The sequence below is a fragment of the Lynx canadensis genome, chromosome C2 (genome assembly GCF_007474595.2).
Source record: "Lynx canadensis isolate LIC74 chromosome C2, mLynCan4.pri.v2, whole genome shotgun sequence".
NCBI classification, from domain to species: Eukaryota; Metazoa; Chordata; class Mammalia; order Carnivora; family Felidae; genus Lynx; species Lynx canadensis.
This window is the reverse complement of record NC_044311.2, coordinates 12442142-12454109: the sequence shown is the minus strand read 5'-3', so window position 1 is coordinate 12454109 and position 11968 is coordinate 12442142. Positions and strand designations below refer to the sequence as shown.

Below are 11968 nucleotides of genomic sequence, written 5' to 3'. Positions count from 1 at the left end.
AGTCTTGCAGTTTTTTTTTTGTTTGTTTGTTTATATTTTAACATTTATTCATTTTTGAGAGAGAGAGACAGAGACAGAGCGTAGGCGAGGGAGGGGCAAAGAGAGAGAGGGAGACACAGAATAAGAAGCAGGCTCCAGGCTGAGCTGTCAGCACAGAGCCTGACATGGGGCTCGAACCTACGAGCCATGAGATCATGACCTGAGCCGAAGTTTGATGCTTAACCAACTGAGCCGCCCAGGTGCCCCAAAAGTCTTGTGGTTTTGAGTGATGGCCAGAGCTAAGACTGAGTCTTGGAGATGCCTGCAACCTTCAGACATTTACTCATTGAAAAGTAGACCCATTTTGAATGAATGAAAGAGTGAATCAAGCATTTAGTACCACACAGCAGCAATCAGATCCTTTTTCTCCCAGTTATCTTGATGTTCTCTAGACACCCAGATACATTCTAGAAAAAGCTTTGCAGGTTTCAGGAAAATTGAACATAAACTACCATGGGGCCCGTTCATCTCATTGGCCTTCACTGTGGCATTAGGGGCCGGAATGATGGCATGCAGGCATGTGTGAGCGCAAATGAAAAGGGTGGAGCTATCATTTGATGTTGAATGTCACACAGTGGCCTTATCCTAACTTTACGATTTCTACCGTCTTCCATCCTTAACTCCCTCCCTTCCCCCCAACCCTTACCCTTCAGCCAAAAGGAATTCCTTACTCACTCTTCCCCACACAGAGCCAGGCTGTTCCACACCCTTGCCTTTGGCCAGTGTTGTTTTCTTCTGCCTCATCTCTGTTCCCAAGGCAACGAGAATGACAAAAATGTCCAGTAGGCTAAGACTTATTTACAATTGCAACACTGCATTTAATAGACATGAAGTAAGATTGTCAGCCACACCCTAGTACGGTCACCATCTTCTCCTCTCAGAGAGCAAAATACTCAAATACACATTTACTCTTTTTCACCAGCTATTTACCTGGCACCTATTATGTCGTAAACATTGTTCTGAGAACTGGAAATATAGAACTGAACACAAAGTAAAACCCCTTCATTCACCAAGGGTCCCGAATGAATCTTTCAGTGTTTTACTCTCTGAAACACATTTAGTTCCCCATTATAACACTAAAAAAATACACTGAGTTATACAATTAACCTGAAGTCGTTCCATTAATAGCCAGAAACTACTTATAGTTGACATTCTATTCATTTTATACATATATATTTAGGTGAAGGGAGTGTTTGCAGAATGTTCTCCAAAACTCTAGTTAAATAGTTAACATTGCTTTCCATTGTCTGTAGGATAATTCTATACACTTTTAATTTTAAAAATAAACATGTTTTGATTTTAAAAACTGAGCTTTAAAATATTTTTCACTATTCAAAATTTTAAATAAAGTTTTCTTGCTGGTTTTTTAATAAAACACACATAGAGAAAAGTACACAGAACGTAATTGTGAAGTTCAATGAATCACACAATGAATTTCTCAGAGCAAATGCCAATGTTACCATCACTAAGATGTAGAGAGAGAATATTACTGACACCCCCAGAAATATTGCTTATGTCTTTTATCAGTCAAAACACCCACCCTTCTCCCCAAAGTTAACCATGATCCTAGTTTCTAATACTCTTGTTACGTTTTACTTAGTTTGGAACTCCATATAAATGGAATTCGAAAATCTAGTCCTTTATGTCTGGCTTCTTTCTTGGTCTCAACATGTTTGTGAGATTAACTCATGTTATGGCACGTGGCTGTATGCCATTGTATGAATATGCCACAATTGCTTCCCCTATTCTACTCTTTGCCTTGTTGACTCTGGTATGTCAATTATGGCCCTGTGCCTAGGCTGAATTCATCAAAGTATGGTGTGTGTATGTATTTTAACTACCCTAGATAAGATACTTTACCAATCATTTGCCTTCCCTAAGCACAGTAAATTTTCTTCATCACCTCATCCCATACTTCTCAAAAGTCTATTCCCATGCAACAGCACATAGTTCAGATTGATTGGAAATATGCTTCCACCTGAAGAGGGGTCCCATTTGTGGTTTCTAAACATCACGTATTCTCACCCTGTCTTTTAGAAATCTCCAGCTCTTGTTGAGTGACCGCTAACATTCTACATGTGTTCTCTTCTCATAATGTTATCATCTTTTTGTTACATGGATCGCTGCCTGGTCAGAACTCAGCAGAAGGCAAACAAATAAAATAAAAAATACAAGATACAAAATAAATCACCTCAGCAGGCTGATGATTAAACACAGGCTGGTCACTGGGCAGCCATGCCTGCTAAGGCCACAGGAGTGGATTTAGGATACCTGCTGCCAACGAAGTTGAGCACGACCTCCCAGTGTCTTCTTTATGAAGCACCCTGAGGAAAAGTCCCCGTCAGAGCCTTGTTCCAAAATCAGCTATCCTTTCCCTGGGCAGTTGTCTGTCTTTACCCTAAGGAGCTAAAAAAAAAAAAAAAAAAAAAAAAAAAAAAAAAAAAAAAAAAAAAAAAAAAAAAAAAAAAAAGTTTAAATGTGGTTTTCAGAATACGCAAAGCCAGATTTATGACTCCAGAGTGCATTTTTCGTCTTATCTCCACCTACATCTTAATGCCAATTTTATGTTCTACCTCTCTCCTTTTGCCCTAATTTTAACTTGCAGTGATGTGTGGCATTGCCACACATTGAACTTCTGACATATATATCTGGAAGAAAGTAGAGTATACAGTTACTAGGGCGTGAATCGCCTCTATTACTGGTTTGGTTACCGAATGTTCTTATGATTCAGAAGCACCACCATCTTGACCAGGACACAGGTGTGAGGAATGGAGAAGCCATATTCTATTTGCAAATTTATCATAGTCTTTTGGGTTTAAAAGATGTTATTTTCTCAATCTATCACAATCTTTCAAGTTTTAAAATTCCATTTTTTCCCCATTTAGGGATTACTTGATAACTTAGGAGAAAAATTACTAAAAAGTAGGTTTTTCTGAACATTTTAATGCTTCTGCCTCTCATTCCATATCATTGCCTGTTACAGAAAGATCTTTAAGATATTCTATTTAAACAAGAAAAATAGGGGACACCTGGGTGGCTCAGTTGGTTGAGCGCCCAACTTCAGCTCAGGCCATGATCTCATAGTTCATAAGTTCAAGCCCCGTGTCGGGCTCTGTGCTGACAGCTCGGAGCCTGGAGCCTGCTTCACATTCTGTGTCTCCCTCTCTCTACCCCTCCCCTGCTTGTGCTCTTTGTCTCTCTCCCTCAAAAATACATAAACATAAAATTCTTTTAATTTAAAAAAAAATAAAAAAAGAAAAGAAAAATATGACCCTATATTTTTATTGCCTTGAATAAGCAAAAAGTATTTCTAAGAAGATACACTAGTAACTAATAAGAATAGTTACCTGTTTGGGGGTTGGTGACTGAGTAAATGAAAGAACAGATAAAGGTGAAAGTTTTCACTGACCTTTTCTTCATATTTATTGGGTTTTGGCATAGGTTGGCATGTTTGGCAGGTTTGATAAATTCAAAAACTTAAATAAACAACAACAAAAAAATCATACACAAAATGAAAGCACCTCTACCCCAATAAAACCAAAACAATTGTCACAAAACAGCGTATTTTTATGAAGCAGTGTTTTTATATAGTAACAATCATGAGAGTTGAGAAGTAGATCAGGGATAATTATGTCAACATGCCAAATAATAGAGTAAAATTATACACACACACACACACACACACACACACACATATCTATATATGTCTTCAAAAGGAAGGGAACGAACGTGCTGCCAGCCCTTATGGAGCAAGTAGAAACAGACTACCACCATAAAAACTAGAAAGCTGGAAAAAATACATGTAACATCTTTTAAACATTGGACTACAGGAAAAAGCAGGACATTCTCCTTGAGACAAAGAGACTAATGATGGGAGCCCTAGAATTACCACAGCTCTCTGCCTCATAGCATATTCCAGACCACCGTGCAGGGAGGGCAATCCAAGTATATTATACGGCATTTGGACTGAGCTAAGGAAACGGAGATGAGAGGGGGAAGGCTGGGGCAGCTGGAATCTGCGGAGCAGAATGGAAAGGAGGAAGCCGTGCAGAGAAATAGCTCCAGAGGTCTACATAAGGGTCTTGAATGCGTTGCTGAGTTCTAAGCCACATAATATACGGCGAAAATCTATGAAGCTGGGCAAAAATGATTGGAGATCTGGAAACTGACGCTTCTCTGGAGATCTCACAGAGCTGGCAGAAGTCTGCAATTCTGGGAAACCCGTGGGGAGGTCCTTAGTGAAGCCGTGAAGCCGGGGCATTCCATGGAGACCGAAGAAGAGTAAACGGTATAGTAATAGGACTAAACCAGTCCCAGAGTAAAGGCTACTTGAGGCCAGCTCTGTCCTGTAGAACTTGCTACATTTATGGAAATGGGTTGCATTTGTGTTGCTCAAAGCACTTGCCAAAAGACATCAGTGGCTCGAGTCCTCAAAATGTGGCTCGTGTGACTAAGGGAATTAACTTTTAATCATATTTAGTATTAACAAATTTATTTATTTATTTATTTTTTTAACGTTCATTGTTGAGAGAGAGAGACAGAATGCGAGTGGGTTGGGGCAGAGAGAGAGAGGGAGACACAGAATCCGAAGCAGGCTCCAGGCTCCGAGCTGTGAGCACAGAGCCCAGCTTGGGGCTTGAACTCACGAGCTGTGAGATCATGACCTGAGCTGAAGTTGGATGCTTAACCGACTGAGCCACCCAGGTGCCCCGTATTAACAAATTTAAATAGCCGCATGTGGCTCATAGCTACTACCTGTTAGCCACAACCTTAGACTCACTATAGCAACATCACAAAACTTGAAAACAAGCTTCAGAAGGATCAAACTGATTCTGAAGTCACTTAGCTTCCTTTGAGAACAAAGTCTAACACTCTTTTGGAAAAGACAACAAAATAGTCGATCACGGCTCACCTGTGTGACAACTAGCAGACTGCGGAGGTAACAGAGTTTGACCTCTAAGGCTAGATCAGGAAAGCATTGGAGCCTCCACCTTAGTCTCTTAGACCTCATTTAGAAAAGCCTGCCGTGTTGGGGAAACTGAGACCTCCCCCACCCTCGGGCCACCAAAACCCAGCACCAACTTGCGGGTCATGTGGTTGGGCTATGTTGAAACAGATCCGCTGACCCCAGTCATGCTCTCAGTTAACTGCAGCATGAGGGACTTCTAACCACAAGCTGATGAAAAACTCTGAACCAGGACCGGTCAAGCCACTCCTGAATTCCTGGATCACAGACACTGTTAGCAGTATAAAAATATATTTTTTGCTGCTTTCAGCCCCTAAGTGTGAGGACATTTTAAGAAACACAATATCAAATAACTAAGGCAATTGGGAATTATTCAGTGACAATATATTTGACAACCTAAATGAAAAAATTACAAATTCCTCCAGCCGTACAAATAATCACAACTGTCACAAGAAAAAACAGAATATGTGAATAGCTTCATATCTATTAAAGAAATGGAATTTGTAATTAAAGTGTTCCCACAAAGAAATTCCAGGGTCTGATGATTTACTTCACTGGTGAATTCTATCAAAGTGTTAAGAGAAAATTATATAAATTCCATACAAACTCCTCCAGAAAATAGAGGAGGAAAAAACATATCCAAACTCATTTTGCAAGGTCAGAATAGCTCAGATACCATATCCAGGAAATACATTAAAAGAAAAGAAAGCCAGACTAATGTCCCTCAAGAACATAAATTCAAATATCCCTAAGAAAATATTAACAAATTGAATCCATTTATAAATAGGATAATGCATCATGGCCAAGTGAATTTTTGTCAGGAATGTAAAATTGGATTAACATTCAAAAATCAATTAATAGAAAATGTTCTGAAATTAGATATTGGTAATGGTTGCAAAACCTAATGAATACACTAAAAAATCACTGAATTGTATACTTAAAAATGATGAACTTTAATGGCGTGTGAATTATATCTCAATAAAGCTATTATAAAACTTTCAATTAGTGTAAATCACCAAATTAACAGAAAAAGAAAGAAGACTCATGATTATCTTCAAAGAGGACTGAGAAGTATTTAGCAAAATTCATCCACCATTCATGATAAAAACTCAGAAAAAAAACTACAATTAGAAGCTCAACCTGATAAGATCTAACAAAGAAACTACAGATAGCATCATCCTTGAAGGTGAAATCCTGAATGCTTTTTTCCTAAGACCAAGAACAAGGCAAGGATATCCACTTTCCATTTCTATTCATCATTGTGCTACAGATCATAGATAAGGCGACAAAAATAAATAAAAGGATGAAGTAAAACTGTCTTTATTCACTGACAACATGATCATAGAAAAAGCCCTAATATGATCTACCAAAAGGAAGCTACTATAACTATTTCGCTATTTTGCAAAATAAATAGTCAACTCACAAAAACCTACTGTGCTTTTATACATTAGCAGTGAACAAGTGGAGATTGAAATTGAGAAATAAATTTTATTTACAACAGCAAAGACATCCACTTTTAGCAGAATGAGACAGACCAGATTTACCCTTCCTCCCGAAACAATTTTTTTAAAAAGGACAAAGTACATAAAACCAAAGTGTTCAAGATATTTGAAATCAGATAAAGAAGGGCGGTGATCCCCGAGAGACAGAAGAAAATGAGATGAGTCATAATGGCTTCATCTTACTGTCGTCAGAAGAGCGTTTCCAGGCTGTACTGAAGAGACGGGGCGGGTTGCAGGGAGCCCAGGGAAAGGACTCCCTGAGTTAAGGAGACGGAGTTAGACGTCCAGAAGAACCATGGCAGACAGAATTTACTGGACAGCCTACTGGAGTGGAGACAACTGCATAAAGAGAGAACATAGGATTTATGCAGGGTATATAATAGAATACTGCTCAGTGCATGCAAGGAAACTACCAGAAGCCAGGAAAGAGTCACACAAAGAATTAGAGGTAGTAGTTCCCAGCACTCACACAGGTCTAGAAACTGTGCCATTTCCCACCCGCCAGAGTGGAAACGTTCCTGATTCCTGGGGCTTTGGGTAGATGGCCAATGGGTCTTGCCCCACTAGTGCCTTTCATCTTCCTGCCCAACAAAACTTGAGAGCCAGACTCTAAAAGATCAGACTGTTTCCAAGGAACTTCATTGCAATCTCAGTACAAAGCTTACAGATATATATATATATATATATATATATATATATAGGAATACAAAAGTATCCAGCTCTAATAACATGAGTTTTATAGCAGCTCAAGGTCAATAAAAAATTCCAGGCATAACCTGATGGAACATTATGCGGGTATGAAAAAATGTAAAGACGAGGGAAATCTCTTTGAACTAATAGCGAGGGATTTCCAAGACATAGCTTCAAGAGAAAAAAATGCTAAACCTTCAAAAATTGTCTGCAGTATGTTAACACTTTATGTAAGAAAGGCATGTAAGATAATACACCCATATCTCCTCATTTGTCTAGCAGTGATTTTCTGTTTGCTACATTTCTGAAGGAATTTTGGGAAGATAAACTGGAGACTAAGAAAATGGTTAGCGAGAGGAGTTTGTGTGAAAAGTTTGGGAATAAAGAGATGACGGAATAGGGTATCAGGGTTGAAGAAGGAGTTACGCTTCCTTGAACATAACTTTTGGGAGAACTTAGACTCTTAAAACCATAGTAATGTTTCATATATCCTTTACATACCCCCAAATTAAACACATAATTAAAAGCAATCAGGACATGTGGGTAACTCAGAGTGGAGTGCAAACACTAGCAAATGAACCTGACTATATCACAAACAAATAACATACCCACACCTAAGGGCATGGGAAGAAAAGAACCATCCAAAGTAGCTATGGAAACCTATGCCTTGATGATACTGTAAGGCTAAAGACAAAAATAACTGTACATAAAAATTATAACCTAGTCAGGAACTAAGTTTTTGCTTTTGTTTTTAAACAGCAGTAATGTCTAGCAATTCTGAAATTACTTCATGATTATAGTGGGGAAAAAAAGTGAATAGATCATAGATAATGAAAGCCAGGGTTTCTTAATGTCAGAAAAAGAATTTATAAATAAGGAAAAAGGGAAGCTAACATAAACCCTACGGGGGGTGCATGGGTGGCTCAAGTCAGTTCAGCATGCGACTTTGGCTCAGGTCATGATCTCACGGTTTGTGAGTTCGAGCCCTGCATTGGGCTCTGTGCTGACAGCTCAGAGCCTGGAACTTGCTTTGGATTCTGTGTCTCCCTTTCTCTCTGTTCCTCCCCTGTTTGTGCTCTATCTCTCAAAAATAAATAAATTTAAAAAAAAAAGATTAAAAAAATAAACCTCATGGTATAAACTTAGAATCAGAGATAGCAGTATTAATGTATGTCCATATAGATTTTTAATGTATGTTCATATAGATTCATAATATATAATATGTACATATGGATTAGGTATACATACATAAAAAATCTAGCTCTGTCTGCCTGAAGGTCAGAGCAATGACTCCCTAATAACAATGAGAATACCTAACACCCAGATACTGGCTCTAAACACTACATTCAAATAAAAAGAACCAGAGCTCCTTCAAGAGTGATTAATCCTAGGGGTGGAGCCTCGTAAGTATCAAGTGACCCAGTGACATCGTGTGGTGCCAATATGCTCAGAGAGTCGGTGGAGTCTTGATAATAGCACACAGGAGCCCACTTGAAGGAAGCCTTAATGGCCCCAACTGGGAAAATATTGACAACAAAATTTTAGGAACAAATCTGGATTTTAATCCGTGAATAAACATCCACGAGTCCGTAATGGTAGACAGATAATGAAACAAATAAATAAATATGGGAGAAGACACAGCTCTTCCTCACAGGAGTGTCCAAATTAATAATAAATGGAGAAAGGACCATAGAAATAAATGATGCAGACAAGATTTGGGGAATATTGGTTGCTACTCGCCCCAGTATAATTTGCATACAATAAAATGCCCCATTTTATGTGTACAGCTTGATGAATTTTGACTAATATACACACCTATGGAGCCATCACAAAAATCATGATTTGGAATATCTCTATTGTGCGAAGAAGTTCCCAGCCTGCACGTTGCAGTTCATCTGTCCTATCCCTGGGTCACGACAACCACCGATCTATTCTCTGTCACTGTGCATTCGTTTGGCTTTCTCTAGAATTTTAATTTATGTTACTCTAAAAAGCATTCTGACCTAAACTGTAAACTCAATGAATAAACTCAAAGAGATAATACAAAGGTTTTCTTGGGGCCCCTGGGTGGCTCAATTGGTTAAGCAAGAGACTTCTGATTTAGGCTCAGGTCGTGATCTCACAGTTCACGGGATGGAGACCCAAGTCAGGCTCCACACTGGGCCACTGAGTGAGGAGGCTGCTTGGGATTCTCTCTCTCCCTCTCCCTCTCTCTGCTCCTCCCCTGGTCAAGCTCTCTCTCCTTCTCTCTCTCAAAGTAAATAAATAAACAGTTTTAAAAACCCCCAAAGCTTTTCTTGTTGTTTTTTTTTACATTCTCTCAAAACACAACATATAATATCTACGTCTCAAGCCGGACTTCATCTGGAATGAGATTCTCTCGGTATTAGTGAGTCTGGGGAGAAAAACACAGAACCTATGCCATGTTGTCCTGCAGATGAAATTTAATACTGGACCTATTAGCTACTCCCTGCCCCAGGCCTGGAAGGACAGTCAGAGGAGATGTTGTAGCAGAGCTAGATTAAAACCTCTTCCAAGACTAGAGTTGTCTGGAGAGATTGGGACCATGCAGGGGTGGCTGTGTCTCCCTTCTCCCCCCTCCTCAGTCCTTCCCGTGTCTCCTGGTGGCTGAGTGTAGTGGAAGCAGGGGGCAGAGGAGTCCAGGAGAGGCGGTGTGGTGGGTGCAGCCCCTACAGCAGCAGGGAAAGCAGGGGAAAGCAAGGAAAAGGGTTTGAGGGCAAAGGGGCAAATGACCAGTCCACTCCCAATATGAATTGCTTCTTCACCTTCAGCGCTGAAAAAAACGGAAGGGAAAATGGGCTAGTATGGAAGGTTTGAGGTTCTAAATATTTTATCTTGACCTTCTCGAGCAAGGAGAAAGGGGACAAATCATTTCGTTTCAAAACACCTCCCAGGGGTGTTTCGTAAAATAGTGAAAATATGCCAGGAACTTATCACAGCGCCAGATGAACACGAAGTAATCCCTGTGCTTGAAATCTTACCTCGGAGGGTCATTCCATTTTGAGTAGAAAATGAAGCAAATCCTAAGTGAAAAGAGAACAAATATTTTAACATCTGAGCATTCCTCTTTGTAAAATTAAATAAAGCAGAGAGACTGATAGAACCACAGCCAAGGCATTTGTCTTTTAGAAACGCTGAAGTATCACTAAGCAAATAATAAGCCAGAGAAAGCAAACATTCATTTTCCTGCTATTTCAGGGTGTGATCCTGATTCTTTCAATTCAGCATATTTGTGAACCACCTTGCCCTCTTTCCTGCATTCTCTCGAGTCTTCCGTCCTTGCAGGATGCTGTTCTTTCACACATGTTGTTCTTTCTTAATAAAGTAATAGCCGACACAATCTGCCCTCTACAGTGTAATTATGTTAGCCTGTTGTTATTGATTCTGTTGCTAAGGTCTGAGACTCTGCTAATGCTCCACTGAGGGAGTAGTAGGAAGTGGGGGAGGGGAGAACATGTTCTTACGATTTTCCCATAAACCAGATGTTTTCTTTAACTCTTACATCTTTAAAATATTTTCTCTTGAGAGAGGGGAAAAAAGGGAATAGAACAAGTTTCGGATGCCAGTTCTTATTTTCTCAGCATACCACAAGTACACACCCACATAACCGAGGGCGCAGAATCCGTGTCTGTGGGTACTTGTGTATCTGTTCCTCATTTGATAAGCTACACATGTGATGCAAGTCAAACCTGGCTCTGCACTTGACTGTGTATTCTTCTCCTTTTCCCCATAACTCTCTTTCAATTGCCGTTGCTGTATTAATGCACTGCCCTTCCCAGAGTGGGGTAAAACAACAATTTCGTCATTTCGCAGGTTTTGTGGGTTAACAGTTTGGCTAGGACACAGGGGAGACTATCACCTGGGCTCAGCTGGAATGGTCCCCCAGAATATTGCCTCTCCAGCATGGCAGTTTCAGGGCAGTTAGGTTTCCATAGCAATTGGTTTCTCCCAGAACAAGTGTCCCAAGAGAACCAGAATGCTGAGTGGCCTTTTACGATCTATCTTTAGACATCCTGTAACCTCATTTCCACTATACCCTATTGCAGTGGCTCTCAGTCAGGGGCAATTTTGCCCCCCACAGGACGTTTTGGTTTGTACAAGTTGGGAGTGGTAGAGGACAAGACCAGAGGCATCTGGTGCCTCAAGCCCCAGCTGCCGCCAAACATTCTACAGTGCACGATCCTGTCTGTTACGATAGCCCCCAAGAGTAAAGAAGCTGTCACCCCAAATGCCAATGGTGTCAAGGTTGAGAAACCCTGCTTCATTGGCGGGGGCAGCCACAGCCTGCCAGAGTGAAGGAGAGGGAACACAGATCCTGATTCTCAATGAGACAAGAGTCAAAATACTCTGTGGACAGTTTTAAAAACTGCCACAAAGCCAACGATTTACATTTTTTCTCTAACAGAGAAACCAAGTTTTCTAGTCACTTAATTCATTGGCGGTAGATTCTAAAAAGAGAGAAGAAAGCTGTAATGGTTTCAAAACCCTGTAAAACTAAATGTGAATGTCAATTCCTAGATAAAGTCACACGGCTAAACAGGAAAGCCGAGGCCCAGATACCAGTTCTATAATTTGATGTCCTCAAGACATTATTTGCTCTTGACTTTCATGTTTCTACTTCTTTTCACTCATTCCAATATTGTCCAGCTTTAGATGAATGCTATTTTTAGACATCAGCGTGGATATATTTAAACGTAACTTCAAGCCAACCTGCCTGAAATGTAGAACACATTTTTAAACCCCAGAGCTC

The 11968-nt window shown here is 40.0% G+C and overlaps 1 long non-coding RNA gene across 1 annotated transcript in view; it reads right to left on the bottom strand.

Annotated features, from left to right (window-relative positions):
* Nucleotides 1-1399: 1399 nt before the first annotated feature.
* LOC115524008 overlaps nt 1400-11968 on the bottom strand; it is an 87396-nt gene continuing 76827 nt past the window's right edge. Inside the window, exons 4-6 of the long non-coding RNA XR_003971908.1 lie at nt 10200-10241; nt 6691-6846; nt 1400-2445 (exon numbers count right to left, since the gene is read on the bottom strand). This is a non-coding gene — a long non-coding RNA (uncharacterized LOC115524008). The remainder of the gene's footprint in view (nt 2446-6690; nt 6847-10199; nt 10242-11968) is intronic.